Genomic DNA, 21,666 nt, shown 5'->3' with positions numbered 1-21,666 from the left:
GGACTACTCTTTGTAGGGTAAAAAAATGGCAGGAAGGCCAGGCCCAAAGGCTTGTGAATGGAGTTAAATCCAGTTGGCGACGGGTCACAAGTGGGGTTCCCCAGGGCTCAGTACTGAGGCCAGTTCTGTTTAGTAACTTTATCAAGGATCTGGACAAGGGGATCGAGTGCGCCCTCAGTCAGTTTGCAGATGACACCAAGTTGGGTGGGAGTGTTGATCTGCTCGAGGGTAGGGAGGGTCTACAGAGGGATCCAGACAGGCTAGAGCGATGGGCTGAGGCCAACTGTATGAGATTCAACAGCTCAGGCTGTTGTGACACGGGTCCTGCACTTCAGTCACAACAACCCCATGCAATGCTACAGACTTGGGGCAGAGTGGCTGGAAAGCTGCCCAGTGGAAAAGGACCTGGGGCTATTGATTGCCAGCTGGCTGAACATGAGCCAGCAGTGTGCTCAGGTGGCCAAGAAGGCCAGTGGCATCCTGGCTTGTATCAGAAATGGTGTGGCCAGCAGCGACAGGGAAGTGGTTGTCCCCCCGGCACTCGTGAGGCCACACCTCAAATACTGTGTTCAGTTTTGGCCCCTCACTACAAGAAAGACACTGAGGTGCTGGAGCATGTCCAGAGAAGGGCAACGGAGCTGGGGCAGGGTCTGGAGCACAGGTCTGCTGGGGAGCGGCTGGGGGAACTGGGAGGGTTCAGTCTGGAGAAGAGGAGGCTGAGGGGAGACCTCCTGGCCCTCTGCAACTCCCTGCCAGGAGGTTGTAGTGAGGTGGGTGTTGCTCTCTTTTCCCATGTAAGAAGCGATAGGACAAGAGGAAATGGCCTCATGTTGCACCAGGTGAGGTTTAGATTGGATATTACGAAAAATTTCTTCACCAAAACAGTTGTCAATCACTGGAACAGGCTGCCCAGGGAAGTGGTGGAGTCACCATCCCTGGAAGATCTTAAAAGATGTGTAAATGTGGCACTTAGGACATGGTTTAGTGGTGGGCTTGACAGTGTTATGTTTATGGTTGGTCTCAATGATCTTAAAAGTCCTTTCCAACCTGAATAATCCTATGATTCTATAATACCATATCATCCAAATATGGGCAAGAAAGAAATTCTTGTAATAGCTGATAAACTCTATCTCCATGTTCACCAGGAGAAAGGGGCCTTGGGTTCCCACTTCACTGATGGAGGAACCTCCTCCTCCTCTTTGGTTTCAGTGGCTTCAATGCCTGCAAGTGAAGATACCAAAAAGCACTGTTTATGAACACTTTACTGCTTGCTGAACCCTGGTTCAGAAGCCAGGGCCTTCCTGCTGTATTTGCTTTTGGTTTTGCACAAGTGTGATGAACTTCCCTCTGACCATCATCCTTTCCTTTTGTCACTTGGCTGGTTTGCTCTGCCCCTGCCGCTGTCTGTGCCCATGCAGGAGCTCCAGCTCACTCATTCTTTCCTCCAACATTGCTGAGGAATTTGAGGTCTTCCAGGATTTTGAGCAGCAAAAGGGTGGCCCCTGCCTCCTGAGGATAACACACCGGCTGAGCCACTTCCATTTGCTTCCATCCAGACCTGTTACAAAGATTTTGCTTTCCCCTTCCCATTGTTCTGCTTATTAGGGATATCAATTAAACTCAGATATCAGAGTGAAAAGAGTAGGTGTATTTTTCTCAAAATAACTAAATAATATAACAAAATAATACCAAAAAACCCCACAAAACAGTAAGACAGAATACTGCACTTAAACAATTAGGAAAATACAGGGTAATGCATCAAATCATTACTACCTGAGGAAGAGAATAGTGATTAAGAAAGATCCATCACCACTTTCACCCGTTACCGCCCCCCAGCCCCGCAGCGCTGGGCAGCCCCAGTTACATGAGGGTTGGCAGAGCCTGGCCCGGGCAGGGGGAAATCCCACGTGGTGCCTCCACTCGGAGCTGAGGCCTCCAGAGTCGCTGGGAGCGGGTCCGGCCTTAGAGACCCAAAAATCAGCCAGGCAGAATAGCTGGCACCTTTGTTTTGAGAGGAACATCTGGTTTCACTCTCTCATTAGATTCCCCCAGAGCCTGGCCAGGGCTCAGGGGAGAAGATCAGGGAGTTTCCCTCCTTATCTCATTTATTTCTGTTGTTTTTAAAACAAGGCCACACATCTGTCCCAAGGCCGGACAGCTGGCTTCACGGCTTTGTTAACTTACCCCTACACGGAGAAGAAGAGAGATACATTCAGCAAAGACATGTTTTCATTATATCCACCACCAGTAAAGAGTATACGATACTTAAGTTACATCTTTCATTAATGAGCATACCTATTCTGTTAGTGACTACATACTAAGCAGCTTTGGCTCGGGGCCTGTTGCTCAGGCTTCAATACCTCCACCTTTTACATCAGAATAGGTGGTTTGTTATAACTTAGTATAATACCTATTAGCACAATGGTTATTAGTTATAAAATATATTCAGGATTCATCTATAGATCAGCTCTGGCTTGGGGCTATTGTCCAAGCCTTCGCACTTCACCCATGCAAGACCAAGCCAGTGCCTGGCCATGTCCCCCTTCTCACCCTGTTGTTGGGACCCACGCAGGCACTGCTTAGCCCTGAAGAGTTCACCAGAGCAGGGACCATCCCCACATCAGTGTAAGTAAGGCTGTCAAGGTGACAGACTGCTGATGTGAGGCAGGGTGAGCAGGAGGAGGCTGATGCTCTCCTGCATCCCTCCAGAGCAGCCAGTGCCTGGGGTAACATTTGGTGCTGAACAGAGCAAGCCAGTAACAACCACCTGACCCGGGAAACTGCCTCCTGACCCCAAATCTTCATGCAGAGGGGATGGAGTAAGTGAAAAGGATCTTCCTGACCCCTGGCAGTGACAGTTGGTGCTCTGAAATGTGATGTTCATTAAAACCTGCCATGTACAAAGAAAGATGGTCAACAAAGGCTGGGACACTTCCAGCCTTTCTCTTCCCGCCTGCATGGACTTTCTGCTTCTGTACAGAAATCCCAGAGTTGTATCTGGCCATTAAACCAGGAGGCCACTGGTCTCTTCCCCTACTAAAAATCCAAGGTCACCACTAGCCTCTGCACTGTCCCATGCAGTTTATGGTTTAAGCCTCATGGTGTGAACAAGGCTCCTGCCGCACATCCCACCCCTCCAGGCTGTGACTGTGGTGCTCTGCAGGTAATCAGGAGATGCCACCCAGAGCCACGCTGGCACCCATGTGGAAGAAAACCCGACCCTGCAGTCCCAGTGGCAGCTGGGGACAGGAATGGGCAGAGACCTTGTGCAAGGTGCTCCTGGTCTGAACCATGAGACGGAAACATCTCACAGTTGTCAGCAGGCGGAGCCCCTTCCCCATGGCTGTCTGTGGCCAAGGGACCTCCAGGGCTGGTGGCTCTTCCCCTGGGAACCCAGCATGGCATCTTTCCCACCCAGGTAGCCCCTCTCTCCTCTTCAGAGCATGTCTTTTGCTCCTCTGTGAGCCCAAAGAACAACGTGAGACATGGCAGGTACAATATAACCATATGTCACCTACCCACAACATCCAGATTTCCTAAAAATGGTCTCAAGACACAATGTGACCAGCGGCTGGAAGGAGTGAAAAGGAAAACAGGTACACATAAGCACTGGAGCAGTGTGGAAACCTGTCATTGAGAAAGAAATTGCTTTAAAATGAGAGATTTAATGGCTAGAAAGTATGGACCAAGAAATATAATCCTCTGAGTGGCTTCACGGCTGCTGGTGAGAAGCAGATACGTCGTGCAGCAATGCCATCTGCTGCCTCCAGCCGACGCTGAGCTGAAACCGGGGAGCTCACTCCTGCAAACAGCCACAGTGGGCTCAGAGGCGGGGGCATGCTGCTCTTACTTTTTTCCATCTTCCAAAACCTGGATTTGCCACAGATGAACTGATTAGCAAGCCAAGAATGAGATTAAGTGCTTTTGTGGTGGTACCTCTGTGCCATTCATTTAAACCACTGTGAAAAATTAACACTTGATCTTCCCTGATGGGGAAGGAGAGTCCCGGGCCTGCCGTGTGGACTCTGCGTCCATGGAATTTCAGCCTGGGGAATGGGTGGGATTGTCAGGAGCCACCTTGCAGGTAGGGCAAGTCATTGCTGATCTCATCATCACTTTCTGCGCTGCAAGTACTGCAAGACCTCAGAGAAAACAGGAGTTCACAGTGTGTAAGACAGATACCATGGGAAGCCTTTAGCAGAGTCAGGTTTGAACATGGCTTGTGAAAAGTAGTGTTAGACCGGACTGAGTGTGACAAGAGCTGTTCAAGGGGAATTCTACTGGAGTTAGAATTAAAAATGTTAGCCAAATCTTCTAATTATATCCCTTTTCCTCCCTATTCATATCCACATATGACAATTGTGCTGAGCTTTGGTACTTACCCGGTGTCCTCAACACCTGCACAGGGGACAAGCCATGCCCTTGGCTCGATTCGTGGCCCTCGCCCCTTGGCACAGGATGGACAAGGTCACTGCAGGGAGAGAGGTTCACAGGGACAAAACACAAGGACATTTGAGTTTGCTAGTGTTATCGGTAAAATTCAGCTCTCCAGACAAATCCTTTGTATTCCAAACCCAAGGATGGAAGAAATAAGATGGTACAGATGTCTTCATATCATGCTGGAGCCATCCTCCAAAAAGGCACTTCTAACACCCTTTTACTTTCGAGCCAGTGAATTTTCATATGCACTCATGGTCTGTGCAGCCCCACAGGGATGTGGATGCCAGGTTTTATCACTTCAGCTGAACATCATTTGCTTAATAGTGCTACAACACTCGATTACAGCATTCTCTTCCCTCTGCCCATAAATGGGAAATATTTTGAGGTAAAGGCTACTTGTCTCATGAGATACCTTCCTAGATATTAGGCACAGTGACTTTTCTTTCTACCCTGTCCTAATAATTTGGCTACAGTAGGGCTCAGCCAGGCCTCAGCTGCAGCAGTTACTGCCCTGTCCTGGTTCCCACATTTCAGGAGCCTGCAGGTCCGCTCCAGGCTGGCCCTTGCCATGGGATGGTTTCAGCAGCGCCGTGTTCCAGCCCCATAGTCTTGCAGTGGCAGGAGGTGGTGGGTGTCCTGGGAGAGGCTCTGGCTCCTGGGGGACCTGAAGCAATTCCTCAGCATGGGCACAGACACCAATGCAGGAGAAGGCACTGTGTCCATTAGCTGTGGTCACCAAGATTCCCTGAAAAGGGAAAACTGATTAAACAGCAGCTTGGCATTGTCTCCTCTTGGCCAATGCTGAGTGCTACAGTGAGAGCTGTGTGACTTGGCTCTAGGATGGGTGTCTCCTGGCTCCTCTCAATTCCCCAGCCATGGAAACAGTGCATATGGAGGAGCTTCCCCACGCACACCCCAGCCTATTAAAAATCCTTCCTTTAGGCCAGAACAAGTTCTTACCAACTAGGGATCAGCAAAGAGAGGGAAGAGGACTGCTTCTCAAAGAGACCTTTGGGAAGGAAAGGTGCTGTGGTCAGGTGCAAGGCCACCTCCAGGTGCAGAGGTGGCCACAGCTCCCTTCTTCTTGTCTGCATGGTTACAAAAGAGGCCCCAGCACCTGCAGGGTGCACCCACAGCTACAGCTGACCCTAAGGCAGGATTTTCCCTTGGCAACACTCAGGTGTGAGCAGATGTTTCCTGGTCAGGAATTCAGCAGGGTTGGGGTTGAGCTGCTGCGTGGGGTTTGGCCATTGCACGCTTCTGTGGTGTGTCTGCCTGTGCTGCAGCGCCAGCCTTGGGCCCTCGGCTCAGGAGCTACTGAAATCCAGTAACGGGGATGGCATTACTGGCTCTGATGACAGTGAAATGGTGACTGAAAATATAGATGTATATTTGTGTCTGGGGTGGCCATCTCCTGCAGCGTCCCTCAAAACAGCACCTGAGGACTGGCACTTTGGCAGGAGGGACAGTGCTGCCTCCAGCACATGCCCATTCAGAGGAAAGGTTGCCAGCAGCCCATCCTGTTTGAGCGAGACCATCAGACCAAAAACATGTTCCAGGCTTGCAGGTATGGAGTAAAGCTGGAGCCTTTTGGTCCAATTATTGGTTAGGCTAGATGATCTTCAAGGTCTTTTCCAACCTAGATGATTCTGTGATTCTGTAATTCAACAGCTTGCTGACATTGAAAAAAAATCTAGAGTCCAGCTGGATTAACTCCAGAAAAGGAGGAACAACACTGTCACACCTGGAGGACACCTTGTCACCAGCAGCAAAGAGAAAGAGCATCTGTAGGTGTCTCCATGAGATCTGCACTCATCGTATGTGCTATGAGCCAGGAGCTGGGCAGCGCTCACTGACGCACCAGAAGAAGGTCAGTGATGCTGGTGCTGTTTGGGGACAGCCCCTGGCAGCCCTGTGTGACCCATGGCACATGACAGAGTCAGGGTTTTCCCACAGTTGGACCCCTGTGAGCTCATCAGGTGCTGCTCTGCCCACCGCACCAGCTTCCTGTCTGCCTGGCAGGGACACAGATGTCACCTCACCACCAGGCAGGTGGCCATCTCCGTTAGAGGTGACTGACTGAGGTCAGTCAGGGAAAATTGACAGGAAGTTTAACATTCTCCTTGGAACGTATCAAAGCAGTGTCGGTCATTTAATAGGATAAGTAACGTAAGCTGTGCTGCACAGAGGAGCACTAATGGGATATTGCTTTATGCAGGAGACAGTTTGATGTATCTGGGCCACTGCTAACAAATCTCCCCTGAAGTCCCCTCTTTGTGGCTCTTCTAGCTCCAGGATTAATCAGCTCTCTCCTTTTTATCTGAGAGACACAAGGCCATCGGCTGTCTGCAGCTCTGAATGCGAAGCACCATGGGAGCCCATGTTACCCTCCGGGGAGCATCGGTGGAGACAGCGCAGTGGCAGCCTTGGCCACCCCCCAGGAGCTGTGTCCTGCTCTCAGGTCACACTTTATTTATGGTGGCTCCTGCCTGCATGATACTCAAGGAGCTGGCACTGAGTCTGGCATTGGGTGGTCCAACAGGCACTGGGGTAAAGGGCAAGCCCTGATTTTGGTTCCTGACAGCTACCTGGGTTGAGGGGAAAAGCACGTCATGCTCCACAAAGCCAAAGTGGCATTTAAGATCATAACTCAGGCTTGTTCTGACTTTGGAGCACTTGGGGCAGAGTTGACTTCTGTTAGTCCATGAATCTTCCCCCAGACCAAAACTCTTCCTTACAGAGCAGGAAAAAGGAGGAGAAAAAGGAGACTCACGGAAAAGATTGAAATGTCCTTCTGAAGGAAACCCACAGCAACTTCAGCTGCTTGTGCCCTGGGGGATAACAGGCCAAGGGGCCCCAGAAGGACCCCAATGTCCTCTGATTATGTTTAGCCAAAGAATGAATGAGAGAAAGATGCCCCATTTTACACCGGTGCACAGCTAAGCAAAGCCCTGCACCGAGGCAGGGAAAGGACTTTCCATCAGCAGAGCCAACAGGTCCTTGCACTCCCCCTTACCCCTGTGCATGCATCTCATTCCATCAAACCCCTGTTTCAGCAAGGTGCAACATCCATTTGCAAGACCAAGACTCACAGCCCAGCCAGGCTTTCTGCTGCAGCCTGCAATTTCTGTGCAAGCACAGAGGGCTGCAGCTGGGAGGTGCTCACCAGCTCCGAGCTGGACTGGAGTCCTCAGGCCAAGCTGCAGTCACCCAGAAAAGTGGTGACAGCAGAGTGTGCACCAGCCTTGCTGCCACAGGGCCGTGGTGCTGCCGCCAGCCTGGAGGAGCAGGATGGGGGAACTGGGGGGTCTGAATTGTCATGGGAGGGATGGGGAAGCTTACTGAGGAACATCATTGCTCAAGGTGTGGGAACACAAAAGGAAATAGCTTTCAAGTGCAGATGCCAAGAACAGCCAAAGATCAGCGGGATGCTGTGCCCAGGGATCTTCTATAATTAAAGGTCAATCGAGGGAGGGAATCAGTGACCCAAAGGGCTTTGCAAACCAACAGGTCAAAACGCCTTCAAGTCAAAGCGTCTGTTTGGAAGCTGCCAGGAACATCACCAGTGTGGCATCCCCCCAGGCGTCCCCAGGCCAGGCAAGCCAGGGCGCGAGCCGCTGCACCGCCTGTCCGTGAGCCGCACCAGCAGCACGGCCAGCACGGTGAGACCCACGTGTCACCTCTCCCACCAGTGGCCAGCTCCTTGCTCCTCTGGGTCACCAGCTCCTCAGACTCGCTCTCCAAACAAGCACGTACCAGACTTATAAATCTGCTTTTGTCTCTGAAGAGGGAAAATCTGAGAACATCCCTGGAGACACAGCTTTATCTCCTCCCCGTATTCAACTCATTTTCTCAGATAAATCCCCTTAGTTCCACCAGGGTTTAACAGGAATAGAGGGCTGTTTCAAAGGAGTCCAAACACTTCTATTTCCTATATGTACATCTTTCAACTTTAAACAGCCTTTTTAAGTGCCAGTGCTTCTTAAATAGCCTTCAGCCTGAGACAGGCATCAAAGGAAGAACTGGCCAGTCAGGAGAGCAGGCTGCCTTCTCATCCTAAGTTTGCAAAAGAATCACAAGATAACAAATTAGCTCCCTAACTAATGTGAGTATTTCATGTTAAAAAGGTTTTCTACAGCATCCAGTTTGAGGGTTTTGGGTGTGTATTTGTACATGGATTTATTTCCCTGTTCATACTGAGATGGCATCTGGCACCTGTGATGTAAAGACACTGGTCTTCTACATTCAAAGAAATGTTTGAAAAAAACCTCTTGGGGTTGCAAAAGTTTGAAGAACAACAAAGTTTTCCATCCTTAAGTAAAAAAGTGACCCAGAAATAACAACAACTTCAGTGCAGTATTATATAACCATAAACATTTGCAGAGTTTAAAGAATAAAGACAACAAAGCATCTACTAAAGAACAGAATTTCAATAGGGGGATTTTTAGAATTGCTTATGTGATTTTAAAGAGAAAAGGGATGAAGAGGCTTCATTTCCCAAAGGAGTTTATGGCTCTGCAGCATGACTGCAGCCACCATTTTTTGGAGTGCTGAGCAGAGCATTGTGACAGCACTTTCCACTACAAAGTTCTGTTTCCACCCTAAAAATAATCCCGAGAAGTTTGCTTTCTTGCTCTGAAGGTCAGACCTTCTCCAGCTGGTTTCTTATGACAGGGATCTTATATGAGAAGGTGCTCTTTTTGGTTGACTCTCTTTGGGCCCAGCCGTCTCCAGATTTAGAAGCTCTATTTGCAGAGTATTTGCAATCTGAAATCTCTTTGCAGGTGCTGTGCAGCACCACATCACTAACACCAACACTGATGACTCTCGGAGAACAATAAAGGGAAGAAGAATTTAGAAGCTGCAGCCCAGGACAGACCCCGGGGAGGTGAGGCACATCGGCCTGTGCCTATAGAGGTGGCATTGACTGAGGTATTCGTTGTCTGTCCCTGGTTGAGAGAAAACTGAGGTGGGTTCAGTGATGGATTTCCTTGATGAGTTCAATGTTTTGCCTAGCAAACAGATCACTTGCCGTCATCCCAAGTGTAAAAGTAATTTTAAGTGCCTCCTGATCTGTATTGGCAAAGAAAAGTTTGCAGTAACCCAGAATTAGATCCCAAATTGTTGCAGGTTATCTCTGGGAAGGGCTGTGCACCCAGCATGTCTCCTAGCACCCTTCCAGCCACTGTGTCCCTTGCTCAGTTCTGCTGTTCCTCCTTTGAGCATAAAACTGCCCCACTGAGAATGTCACCCCCCACAGATCAAAGGGCAAAAAGGGTGAATGGGGTGGGATGGGAGGTGGAGAGAGGGCTGGAAAGAGAATAGAGAGCCCCAGGCAGGGTAGCTTGGGGATGCCAGTGGAGGAGACGGAGGATGGGGACCGAGGGGAAGGACAACAGCAGCCGAGGGCTGTAATCAGGGACCAGGGGGACAGATGGGGCTCCTGGTAGGGGCAAGGGTTAGCAGTAATGACAGTTCCCATCACACACTCCCTGACTGAATGCTAAAGGCACCAGCCATGGCTCCACTTGGGAAGAGGCAGCCAACAGTCAGGCTCCATTACAGTGGGCTCAGTCCTCTCAAGGATGCTTTCATCTGGCTGTGATTAAAGCCTTCAAACCCAGAGGAGCTGAAGCTGTATGGATCTCCAGGTCATCTCTGGTGACAACTCCTTGACAGTTACACCGTCCCATTGCTAAGGTTTGCACCATTAAGATGTACCCAGGAACACCTGCCTGCTGAGCACAGGCTGTTGTCATTGCTGATGGCTCACCACCCCAGTTCTGGTATCTCACAGAGTAGGATAGACCATCAGGCCCTGCAGATGTAGCCTTCTCCTTCTGCAACAGAGCCAAACATTCAGCCTATGACTTGGGTTTCCCTGCAAGCCTCAAACTGCTCTTCAGGAAATCTCTGGTGCCGCCTGGGGACCAGTTACACACATTGTCCAAATGTAGGACTGCCATCTCCTGGGGAGCTGGGAAACTTGGTGTGCAACAGCCCCAGAAAATCATTCTGGAATAACTCAGAGGCCACATGGCTGAGAAGCTGCTGTGATGGCAGGTACTGGCCATGAAGAAAAACCCAACCTTTGGGTATGTGGTGTAGGCCCAGAAGTCAGCTGAGCCCCGCGCAGCCATTCACCCATCCCTTCCCCCCAGGGCTGGGAAGGAAAAAAATGAAGAAAAAGGCTCAGAAATTGAGATAAGGACAGGGAGGGGTGACTCACCCGTTATGGTCATGGGCGAAAGGCAGGCTCATTAGTGGAAGAAAGAAGAATACCACTTTAATTCAAAACACTAACACCACTGCCACTTAACAGACAGAGTGGGGCAGTGAGAATTATTACCACATCTCAAAAAACACCTCCCCCCACCCCTCCCTTCTTCCAGCTCAGCTTTGTCCCGATATCTCCACCTCCTCTCCCAGAGGTGCAGGTGCAGGGGATGGGGGAAGCACTATGCTGCATTCTCCCCCCTTCTCCACCTGGTTCCCCTCTCATGGCAGACAGTTCTCCATCAACTTTCTCCATCATGAGTCCTCCCCACAGCCCACAGCCATTCCCACACTGCTCCAGCGTGGGTCATCCCTGCGTGTTGCAGTCCTCCCAGGGCCAAACCACAACAGCAGGGGCTTCTCCTTCCCAGAGAGACCCGGGGGTCCTCCCCAGGCTGCAGGTGGATCTCTGCTCCTCTGGTGACCCCCATGGGTGGCAGGGGGGGCTCTGCACCGGCACCTCTCCCCCTTCCTTCCACCGACCTCGCTGCTCACAGAGGTGCCCTTTGTGTAACTCCTCCTCACCAGTCCCAACTCCCTCTCAGCTTCCCCTTCTTAACTACGTTCTCACAGAGGCACAGCCACTGTTGCTGGTTGTCTCAGCCTTGGCCAGAGGCGGGTCTGACTTGGAGCTGGGGGAGCTTCAAGAGGCTTCTCACAGGGGCCACCACCATAGCCCTCTCCCCCACTACCAAACCCCGCCACTCTCAGACCCAGCACAGGGTACTTCAAAAATAGCTGCAGTACCAGCTCATGGGTCAATTCTATGGCTGGTGTTGTTTAACCCATGCACTAAGCAGACCGCAATTCCCACCACAGAGTAACACTTTTTTGCTCTAATGCAGAACTTAGGACATCGTGTACTGGGGGGCCCTGGAGAGCCAGCTGGGTCTGAACACCCTTCACCATCTCATGGCACCTTTGGTGCAGTTTCTTTTACACTCTTTCCCAGCCTGAAAATTGAATGGGTGAAAGCAGACCTTCACCAGATGGTCCTGCACTGATGCCAGAGGGTCACTGTTGCCCCAGAGCCCAACAGTTTGCCATGGAGGAACACGCACATGGCCCCACACTGGACGCAGGGGGACAGGCTGCTCACCCTCCCCTCCCTCTCCACGGGTCCTGCCTCCCTCGGCCCCCTGCCCTGCCTCTAGCTCCCCTGGGGCTACTCCTTGCCCAAGCACTGGCCTCTTGCTGCTGGCCCCAGCCTGCAGGCAGTCACTCCCCAGGGCTGGACACCTCACATGACCCTACAGTGTCTGAGCCCACAGTGGGACCCTGCTCACTCACCTCTGCCTTTTGGCCAAACACCTCCTCCCTAAACTGTACTGATCCCCAGGTCTGTACCTGTCCCCCCACATCCCTTCTCTTTTAATTACACTCCAGTTTTCCCTCTCCTCCCCACACTCCCCTGCAGCCCGGAGAAGCAGGCATAAGCTATGGGGAATTTCAGCCCAAACAGTTTAAGGTCTGACAAAACGATGTTATGAAGCCAAGCTTTATGGGAAGCACCATGCACTCCTTTTTCACCGGCTGTGAGCTCCCTGTGCTTTGAAAATAACTCCTGTAGTGCTTTACAGAAGTAATAGGAATCTTCAACAGCCGTTAAACTCACCACTAGATTTATGGCATTAAATCTCTGTTCTGGTAGCAGCAGTAAATAAAAACAAGTGTGACCATAATAAGGCTTTCGATAACTCAGCATTAATTTTATTGTCTATATATGTGTGCAGAAATTAGGGGAAGAGATTTACTTGGAGTAGAAAAACTAGGGAGGCATTGGCAGTGCTCCCAGAGAATTATTTAGGACAGGCAGGTGCTCCCCACCATCCCTGTTTGCTTGGTGAGGTAGGATGACAGCAGGACGCTGGGCAGCCTGGTGCGTGCTGCCCCTGCCCACACACCAGGCAGGATGGGCAGCGGCGGTTTTGGGCAGCACCATGGCAGGATACAGGAACTGCCTGGGAAATGAAGGTCAAGGAGAGGCATTTGTTGGGGTAAAGCCAAGCAGACGATGCACCACAGGAGCAGATAAGGAGGCTCTCACTGAGTGGACAAACTTGGAAGTGACTGGGCTGAGACTAAGCCAAGCACAGCAGGACACCGATGTGCCTTTTCATGTAGGAAGGACAAGCCCAAATTTAAATCAAAAGTAGAAGCCAGGTTAAAGATACCAAGCGTAGCAATGCAGTGGAAGGAGAGAGAGAGACTGTGTCTAGCAGCCCTATACAGACTGTCAGAGAAGCCAGTTAAATACCCACTCTGTGACTGCACCTCTCCTGTTAAGCAACCCTGTGAGGTCATTTCTTGCTGGACAACATGGCACTTGCAAAAGAAAATAGCATGAGATGAGCTTTGTGCTCCTCAGCACCCATGGCCAGGTGAAGCTTGGCAGTCATCCGTGTGCCCCAGCTCTCTCCAGCACCTTGGAAGAAGCATCCAGCGTGCAGCTGATTTCTGTTATCAGGAAAATATCTTCTCCTCTAAGCGTACCTTTGGATCCATACATTGCATCACGTGGGGAGAGAGGGATGTATTTGTGGCTGCACCCATTGGTAGGCACTCTTGCTCTGTTAATTAACTTTGTCCTTATGTTACAGTATTACCATTACCTCCTGCCTGTTAAACAATCATTAAATTGCTGTGGAAAATACAGCTGATTTCTGTATGCCAACAAACACTCTGCTCTGTGTGTTAACTGTTGTGTTACAGGGATACTCAAACCACAAACCTCTCTGTTTCCATGATTAAAACCCCCTCAAATAAATGCCTGTAGTGCTAGGGCCTGAATAATAGGCCCCGAAACAGAAGTTGACCTCTAGATGAACCTCACAACCAAACATTATCCATTATTAGTATCTGCTAATTAGTAAAATCTGTATTACCATTAGCGTTTATCATTAGTATCTGACCATTAATGAAATATGTATGCTCACTAGTGACAGATGCAGCTTAGGCAAAATATAATCAGTAGTGAGGATGAAATGCTAGGGAATATACCCAACTGTCCTTGTTTAGCCTTGCCCAAGGCTGAGAACCCAAGTGTTTGGCCTTGTTAGAAAGTCCCTTGGTTCTCCCCCCCAAGCCCTGGCCAGGCTTTGGGTGGAATCCAACAGGAGGATTAAACCAGAAATTTTCCACTCAAAACAAAGGTGCCAGCTGTTCTGGCTTGCTGGTTTTTGGGTCTATAAGGCTGGACCCGCTCACAGCGACTTTGGAAGCCTCACCTACAGGCAGAGGCACCGTGTAGGATTCCCACTGCCCGGGCCAGGCTCTGCAAACCCTCACTGCAACCAGGGCTGCCCAGCGCTGCGGGGCTGGGGGGTGGTAAAGTGTGCGAGTGGGGATGGATCCTTCTTAATCACTGTTCTCTTCCTCAGGTAGTAATGAACAGGTACACTACCTTGATTATTCTTATTTTCTATAATTAACTGTATTTAGTAATAATTAAGTGTACTGTTCTGTATTTACCTTATTGCTTATTTTCTATATTACTTGGTCATATCCATCAATTATTAACTGTAAAATACACCTACTCTTTTCACTCTGGTGTCTGAGTTTAATTAGCATCCTCAATCAGCAAAACAGTGCCCTATGAAGTTAAATGCTTTTATTACTCCACAGCAGGAATGATGTGATCCTTCTTCTAATAAAGCAATCCAGTAAATGCATTACATCAATCTGATAATTACATCTATAATCTAGTAGATATTAAGTGCGAGATACAGATACTCTCATGTCTGCTACAGAAATGAATAACACCATTGGTTCTGCTGCTTCGGAGCAGAGCTGGTTACAGTTTGTACATCCACTCATGCCAAACTGCCCAGGGCAAACAGCACCCAGTGCAAGTGTGTGGTGTGAGTGTACAGTGATGTGAGTGCGCTGGAGACAGCAAGTGGAAAAGGCCAAGGAGCAGAGGGAAAGGGGCTGGGAGAGTGACATGGACAAAAAGTGGATTTCAGCGTGGACTGGGGCTGGAGACGGGACAGAAACCTGAGCTTTGCCTTGGGACGGCTCTTACAAGATGTTCTAACTTACATTGAAATAAATTATATTTCCTAATAAGCTTCAATCACATTTTGGGACCGCTTCAGGATTTAAACAATATGTAATTTATACATAAAAGGATCACTGAGGACCAGGAGTGATTTGATAAGCCACGAAAATATCAAAATCATCTAAGTCCTGCTCCTTTTTCTCAACAGATATATTTCCCATGGAGACATGAACACTTGTCAAACATGAAAGCTGCATATTTACATTTAAGGAATGCTAAAGTTTTGTCTTATACGTATTTGTAGGAACAAAAAATTGACACCTTCTGATATCTTGGGTTACAGCTGAGGCCTTGGCACACAACATGAGAAAAGAGATGGGAAAACTCCATGAGGGAGTACCCACAGCAGTTTAAAACAGTAACATATCTGATTAATCATTCACTGTGTTACACCCAGGGAAGTTAGTGGTGAGTTGCATACACTCGAGGGTCCTTTCACACTGCTAAAGTGATGGGGAAAGGCCTTTGTGTTCCTCAGAACCAGGCTATAAGTGAGAACCACTGAAGAGATCTCCATCAAACTGAAATGGATTTTAGTTCATTCAGTCCAAAGGGAGCGTGCAAACTCTAATTAACTCAATAGCTGTCAAGAGCTTGGAGACCTGCAGATTAATGGCACCAGCTGCAAAACTGCAGAGCATCAACAGTACAGGCCAGCCCTGTCACACTGAAGACTGTCAGGGAGAAAGAAGAGCTGGGGAAGAAACTCCCCTGCCCTCCTGGGGATGTGCCAGGGGAGCTCCTCACCACATCCACAAAAAAATGCCAAAGCTCAGAAAAAGCTCCAGCCCGAGCTGCGCCGTGTGTGATGGGCGCTGGCTGCTTCCAGCCAGCACGGAGCTGCACCACAAAGTCTGGGAATAAGAAGGGAAATGCAGTGAGCTTGGGGGGCTGTAGAGCATCTCTCCTCAGAAGTGATAGCACCTAATGGCACAAAACCTGCCTTTTTCCACAAGCACAGTCAAGCTTTAGCTATGGCAGAGTTGTAGCAAAGTGCAATTCCTGCCATGCAATGGTCAGCACCTTTCAAAGCCCTGAGCCTCTGGCAACAGAAAATCAGCAGTGCAGGGATGTCACTCAGGGAGGACACCAGAACAAGCCTGCTTGGGGTCCACAGGAATAGAGAACCATAGTGCAAATCACTAACAACCCTAAATATGCTTCTGCATGAGCCCTGCTACCTCTCCCTGCCAGCTTGCCTTGTCCTTGTCCCAAATCCTGGATTGTCTTCCCTATCCTCCCCGGGAACAGGACTGTTGGGACTGCCAGAAGCCCACTCACTGCCAAAATCCACATGTTGGATGGATCTTCCTTCCCTTCTTTCTAACACAACTTAGGGCACACCAAAAAAAAGCTAAAGTAAAAATGCCATAATGGGCAGAGAAGTACTCCTAGGTTAAAGAGGCAAAAGCTGAAGCAGTACTGAGGTAACAGCCTCAAGCTGCCCAGGGCAGGGTCAGGCTGGCTCTGAGGAAGGATTTCTGTGCAGAAGGGGCTGTTGGGCGTTGGAATGGGCTGCCCAGGGCAGGGGGGGAGTCCCCATCCCTGGAGGGGTTGAAGAGTTGGGCTGACCTAGCGCTGAGGGATCTGGGGGAGTTGGGAACAGTCAGGGTGAGGTTCATGGGACTGGAGGAGCTTCAGGGGCTTTTCCAACCGAGATGATTCTGTGATTCAGTAACTGGAGATGCAGGTTTGTCTTTATGTGCATTATGATCTGCTCTTGGATTTTGCAGGGGTTTAGGGGCACTTCCCACATGGTCCTCCTGTGCATGACCAAAAAGCAAAACCTTTTGTCTTCTGTCAGGCCAAGAATGGCAACCCAGTGCTATTTCAATGGCACCAGTCCTCAGCAGACCACGCTGTTTCAAGCTGGGCACAGCTGCTTCCCACCACAGACGCCCAGGTCTGCACTGAGGACAAGATGCCTTTTTCTTCACCTTCAGACTTCAGGTCTTTGGTTTGCCTATGGGATCTTCTCAGCTCACATTTCCAAACCCACCTTCTTCCTGTGCCAAGCCTCTTGCCAGGATAGGCAGGCTGAGCTGTGAGAGGCCTTAAAGGAAGTGAAGTCCCTGCTGCCCTGGAGGACATCATCAGGCAGCCCAGGAGGGAAGCAGAAACCTGGAGGCTGGTACAGACCCTGCTTCAGGGTGTCCTCTCTGAGCAGCCCTGGGAGAGGAGCAAAGAGAGTAGCCAGCAGGGCTTGCCAGAGGAGGTGGGTGTGAGGAAGATGGATCTAGAGGTGGAGATCATTGCTCCTGGCCAGTCACAGGGGAAAACAGACACTGTGAAAGCTGTTTTCCAATCATCACAACTGCTAAAGCAGAAGCATCTAGGTGTGGAGAAGGATAGAAAGTGTTGGAAGACCACAATGCATCTAGGGGTGTATGGGATCAATGAGGGGTAACCAAGGAAAGTGAAGGGAAGATGGGGCATGAGAAGACAGTCCAATACCACTCCTGCTGGGTCTTTTGCACAGCCTGAAGGCAGAGTGTGTATACATATTACTAATAGAGGGCACTTTCCTTCTCAATCCATTGCCTGGCCCCTTCAAACATAAGAACAGTTGAAGTAAATCAGATCAAGGGTCTATTTAGCCCAGCATCATCTCTGTGAGAGACGCAGGGCAGCTATCACAGAGATGATGCTGGGCTAAACAGACCCAGGGCAATGAGATACTATCATTTCCATGAGAACCTGAGCCTCCAGATACCTTCAGCTGAGAAATTCTCTGTGCTGGGTGTCATTTCTGTCCTCCCTTGAGAGCTATTAAACCAGTAGGAATGGTTTCTTGGCTATCACGGGCTTTCCTTTGTGCTGGGAAGCACATGACATCATTTATAAATAGCAATGGGTCTCCCAAGTCCCCATACTACTGACTCACTTTGACAGGCTGCCTTGGAGGGATAGGATTCAGGTGACAGGGCTCTTCCTTGAGGTGGCTGCCTGAATCCCATCATTAACGGGGCGGGGAGGGGGGTGGTGGTGTGCTGGGCTCTTCAGGGCTCTGACTAACACTGCAAATTGCTGCCTGTAGCAGTACTGCAGTGTGAGCAGTAGCGCTGCATCAAAGATTTTGGGGCTGAGAAGGCAAGAGGGAAGGTGAGGTGGTGGAATCTGCTGTTATCCAGAGACTTGGAACCTGTAGTGTGCAAACCTGCAGCTGCAGCAGCTCCCATACCCCTGTGTCAATATGGCAGGATTTCCCCCGAGCACCAGGCTCCTGGTTCTGGTATACAAAAGGTTTTCTGCCACTACAGCTGATTTTAGAAGCAGCAGTGGAATTAGTGAGGTTGTGGACAAGTAAGAGGTTCTGATTCTCTGTGCTGCGGTGAGACTTTGTCTTAAGAGAAGAGTCAGAGATATCAAACATCATCCTAGAGGTCAGTTTGAGCTTTGTATACTTGGAAAGCACTTCGACTAGGCATGTGGAAGGACTTCAACCAGAAAAGGAAAATTCTTGATTACTAAGAATTATTTTACTAAGAAAAAAAAAATGAAAGAAATGGATGTTTTGGTAAGTACTTCAAATATGGAAAAAGAACAACAGCCAGCTCTGCTTGTGCCTTGGCTTCAGGGATGTGAGGTTGAGCAAGGTTACTTTGCAGGGTGCAGCAAAAATACAGAAGTGCCACCAGTGTGATTTCATATGGGAATAAAAAGCAATTTCAAAGCTTTTGGGAGCGTGAGGAGCTAAGCACACCCAGCAGAGCACACCCAGGAAATGGTGTATCTTCATTGGGGCTACGGAAGTGGGGAACTGGCACTGCAGGATCAGGAGAAGCACAACTTAGTGACAGAAACCAGGAAGGCTCTTTGCAATGCAGCAAGATAGCCAGGTGCAAGCTGAAAAAAACATGTCATGGGCTCTAAGACACACGATAACAACACCAAAAAAGGGTTCCATAGCTTGTTTGAGGCAATATCTGTTCCTTGAACCCTACACAGATGCCACCACTTGAGGCACATTGTACGGATGTATAGAAGATAGTGTTGTCCTATCTTCTATAGGATAGATGCCTGTTTGGCTTGATGGCCTTATGAAAGTTGAAGTTACTCTCAGAAAGGAAATGAGCCCACAGTAAACTTTACTGCTTGAGCTAAGAGGCTGAGCACACAGACCGATGCGTACCCAGAAGATGTTTCTGAGTCAGCAGGGCACAGCCCTTCAGCACACTGCATTTCCTTTTCTACTTGAAAAGTGTGCATTGCAGGGCACAGCACCATTTCTGCACACAGAGGAAAGAGCTCACCCTCCAGCAGAAGGTGCTTTGGAAGTCTGCAGTGGGGTTAGTCAAGGCTCCAGGCTGGGCCAGGACACAGAGGGAAATATCTGGAATAGATACGTGTATTTATCAGGTATTTTCTGCCAGTTGGAATGTGAAGTATTGGAGATAAACATTCACCTACAGAGAAACTGGCTGAGATGGAAGCCAGCTTTCAATTAGAAACTGGGCTTTGCAGGCTGAGAGCAGTAGTCATCAGCACTCCGTCCCAGGAGACTTGCAGGGTCACTACCAAACAAAACAGGAAAACCAGAATCAAAGTCAATCTTAGAGCAGCAACTGTGTAGAAACACCTTCCTCTAAATCTGTTCAGGCCAACAACCTCCCCAGCCTTTTGCTGCTGGAGTGAGATCACATTGGAGCTCTGGCTCAGCATGTTAGATAAAATGAAGAGATAATGAAGCTGACATTTTAAAACCGGTGTTAACTGCATCCCCCCGGCAGCATGGATGCACAGGCAGGTGGATGTGCTCTGTGCATCTGATCTATGACTCTCACTGTTGTTGAGCCATCGACCCCCTTTACACCTGAAGAGAGCGAGCATCTGCTCACAGCTGAGCGAGGCGTTTGCCCCGTGTGTCACATCTACTCACTCTTCCTGAGGAAAGAACTTGTCTTTCTAGTAAACTGCTTTGAAATAAAGACTTCAGAAGTAAAAAGCATGCAAGAATGGAATGCTCCTGTTGTTCTGAAAGATATGGGTCGATTAGGATAAATGGAAAAGAACAAGCTCATTTTAGGACTTGGGATTCACTTAATTTTCTCTCTGTTCAGCTTCAGCTTTTTTAAAGCAACTGGCAGTGTTAGTGTTAGCTGTCTCCAGGGAAATCCCCCAGGGCTGTCAGGCTTCTCTGCAGATCAGCTCAAAGCTCCACAACACCTCGCACTCTGCACAGAAGCCTCCTCGGGCAGGATGCTTGTCAGCAACTCAGGAGCGAGTGACAGAGAGAAAACCCAAACAGCGCCCATCAGAGGCAAAACCACCACCGGGCACGGAGGGAGTAGGTGTGGCAGAGGCAGCCGCCGTGCAAAGCGGGACGGAAGCCACCGACAGCAGAATGGAAGCCACCAGAAGTGGGCTGAGGCAGAGGCCATAGCCAGGAGCCAGGGCTGCAGCACCCACTAGCTGTTCTTGGCAGGTGACTGCAGCAAGAGGAACCGTGCAGGGACCCAGGACAGTGTTGAACTATTGTGGCTGAATTACACAGGGGAGCTGCTTAGTGTTCAACGGTGTAATCTCTGGATTTAAACATGAATGGAGTCACCAAGGGAGGGAGTTTCATATTCTCTGACCATACTTAAATGCTGCAACATTTGGCAAACTTCCACCTCCGTTGTTCGTTTCCTCCCGTCAGGGTGGCTCCTTGCTCTCCGAACCACTCTGCACCCACTCCAGCCTGACCTCATTGCTCATGGGCCTGGCAGTAAGACCAGGGAATAGAGATGGGAACAGCAGTGGCATGCGTGCTGTTTCATGAAAATACTGCATCCAACACAAGTCTTCAGCCAAGGAACTTCCAGCTTAAAAATTCCTTCAGAACATGAGTTTGTACTCTGCATTGTTCTGTTTCTTCTGAATGAAATTCCCTGCAATCACTCTGTATCTGACCCTTCTCTGTACTCACAGCCTCTCCCAACCTTGTGCACTGCATGATAAATTAACAGAATTAAGTCCTTCTCTAAAGCCAAAACCTCGTGAACCCTGATTCTTCCTCCCATAAATTGTCATATTCTATTGAGCGAGGCCCTACCTCATCATTCATACATACCCGACTCTGAAAGTCAGGCAACTTTTCAAAACAACCTGATTAACTTTCAGTGAAGCAGCATCTCACTTCACATCTCATGCATTTCCCTGTCCTCCCCACATGCTTAGGAGAGAGGGGCTTGGCTAGTCAGGTGGTCGAACCCAAGTCTGAAAGATTTTTGGTCAAAGGTTTCACGTTTCAGGGCCTGGTGGAGCTCCAGTGAATTCCCAGGGAGCAGGTACTGATGGCTGGCAGGGTGGAGGAGGGTCATTTGCTGTTACTACCCCCTTTCTTCAGCTTAGATGAAGCCTTGGAGATAAAACAGTAACTCGTGTTGGCATTTTATGCATTTATGTTTTTTCAGTGGAGATTCATAATGGGAGGACATAACATTTACGGTCTGGGTTATACAAAGGCTGTACCTCACTTCATGGGTAGTTCGGGGAGTTGAATTTATCCCAGGCAGCTGAAGTTTGCCAAAGCTGCTTCTTGTCATGCTGAACCAGCCACAGCAGGGCTACACAAGGCAGAGCCGTTCCTCAGCGCCATCAACCAGCAGCGGTCCACAAACACCCGAATATACGCCTGTAACACCCAGATCTGCTTTCCCAGCCGCTGAGGAAGGGGTTAGCGGGAACACCGCTGGGCCTGGATTTCTGCGGTGACTTACGGCTGGCAGCGCTGGAACTGCTGCACCGCGAATCCCTAGTGAACGCTGATGACGTAAAAACTCAAAAAACCCGTTTTTTATATAGAAAAAAAAAAAACACAGAAAAACAAAAGCACAACTCTCGACTTTCTGCCTTTCCCAGGAGCAGCGCTCGGGGGGTGCCCGGCTCCCGCCTCACCCTGTCTC

At 49.5% G+C, this 21,666-nt stretch overlaps 1 long non-coding RNA gene across 1 annotated transcript; it reads right to left on the bottom strand.

Moving 5' to 3' along the window:
* Nucleotides 1-2,934: 2,934 nt before the first annotated feature.
* Nucleotides 2,935-21,364, bottom strand: LOC113487143. Its single transcript, XR_003399733.1, has 3 exons — nucleotides 20,559-21,364; nucleotides 11,232-11,236; nucleotides 2,935-2,945 (listed from the first exon to the last, which is right to left on the bottom strand). It is a non-coding gene; the product is annotated as an uncharacterized LOC113487143 (long non-coding RNA).
* Between the last annotated feature and the right edge of the window lie 302 nt (nucleotides 21,365-21,666).

This window comes from Athene cunicularia, assembly GCF_003259725.1.
Source record: "Athene cunicularia isolate RWA chromosome 19 unlocalized genomic scaffold, athCun1 chr19_part1, whole genome shotgun sequence".
Classification (NCBI taxonomy): Eukaryota; Metazoa; Chordata; class Aves; order Strigiformes; family Strigidae; genus Athene; species Athene cunicularia.
Note: the sequence above shows the minus strand (reverse complement) of the source record. Positions and strands in the feature narration are given on the sequence as shown.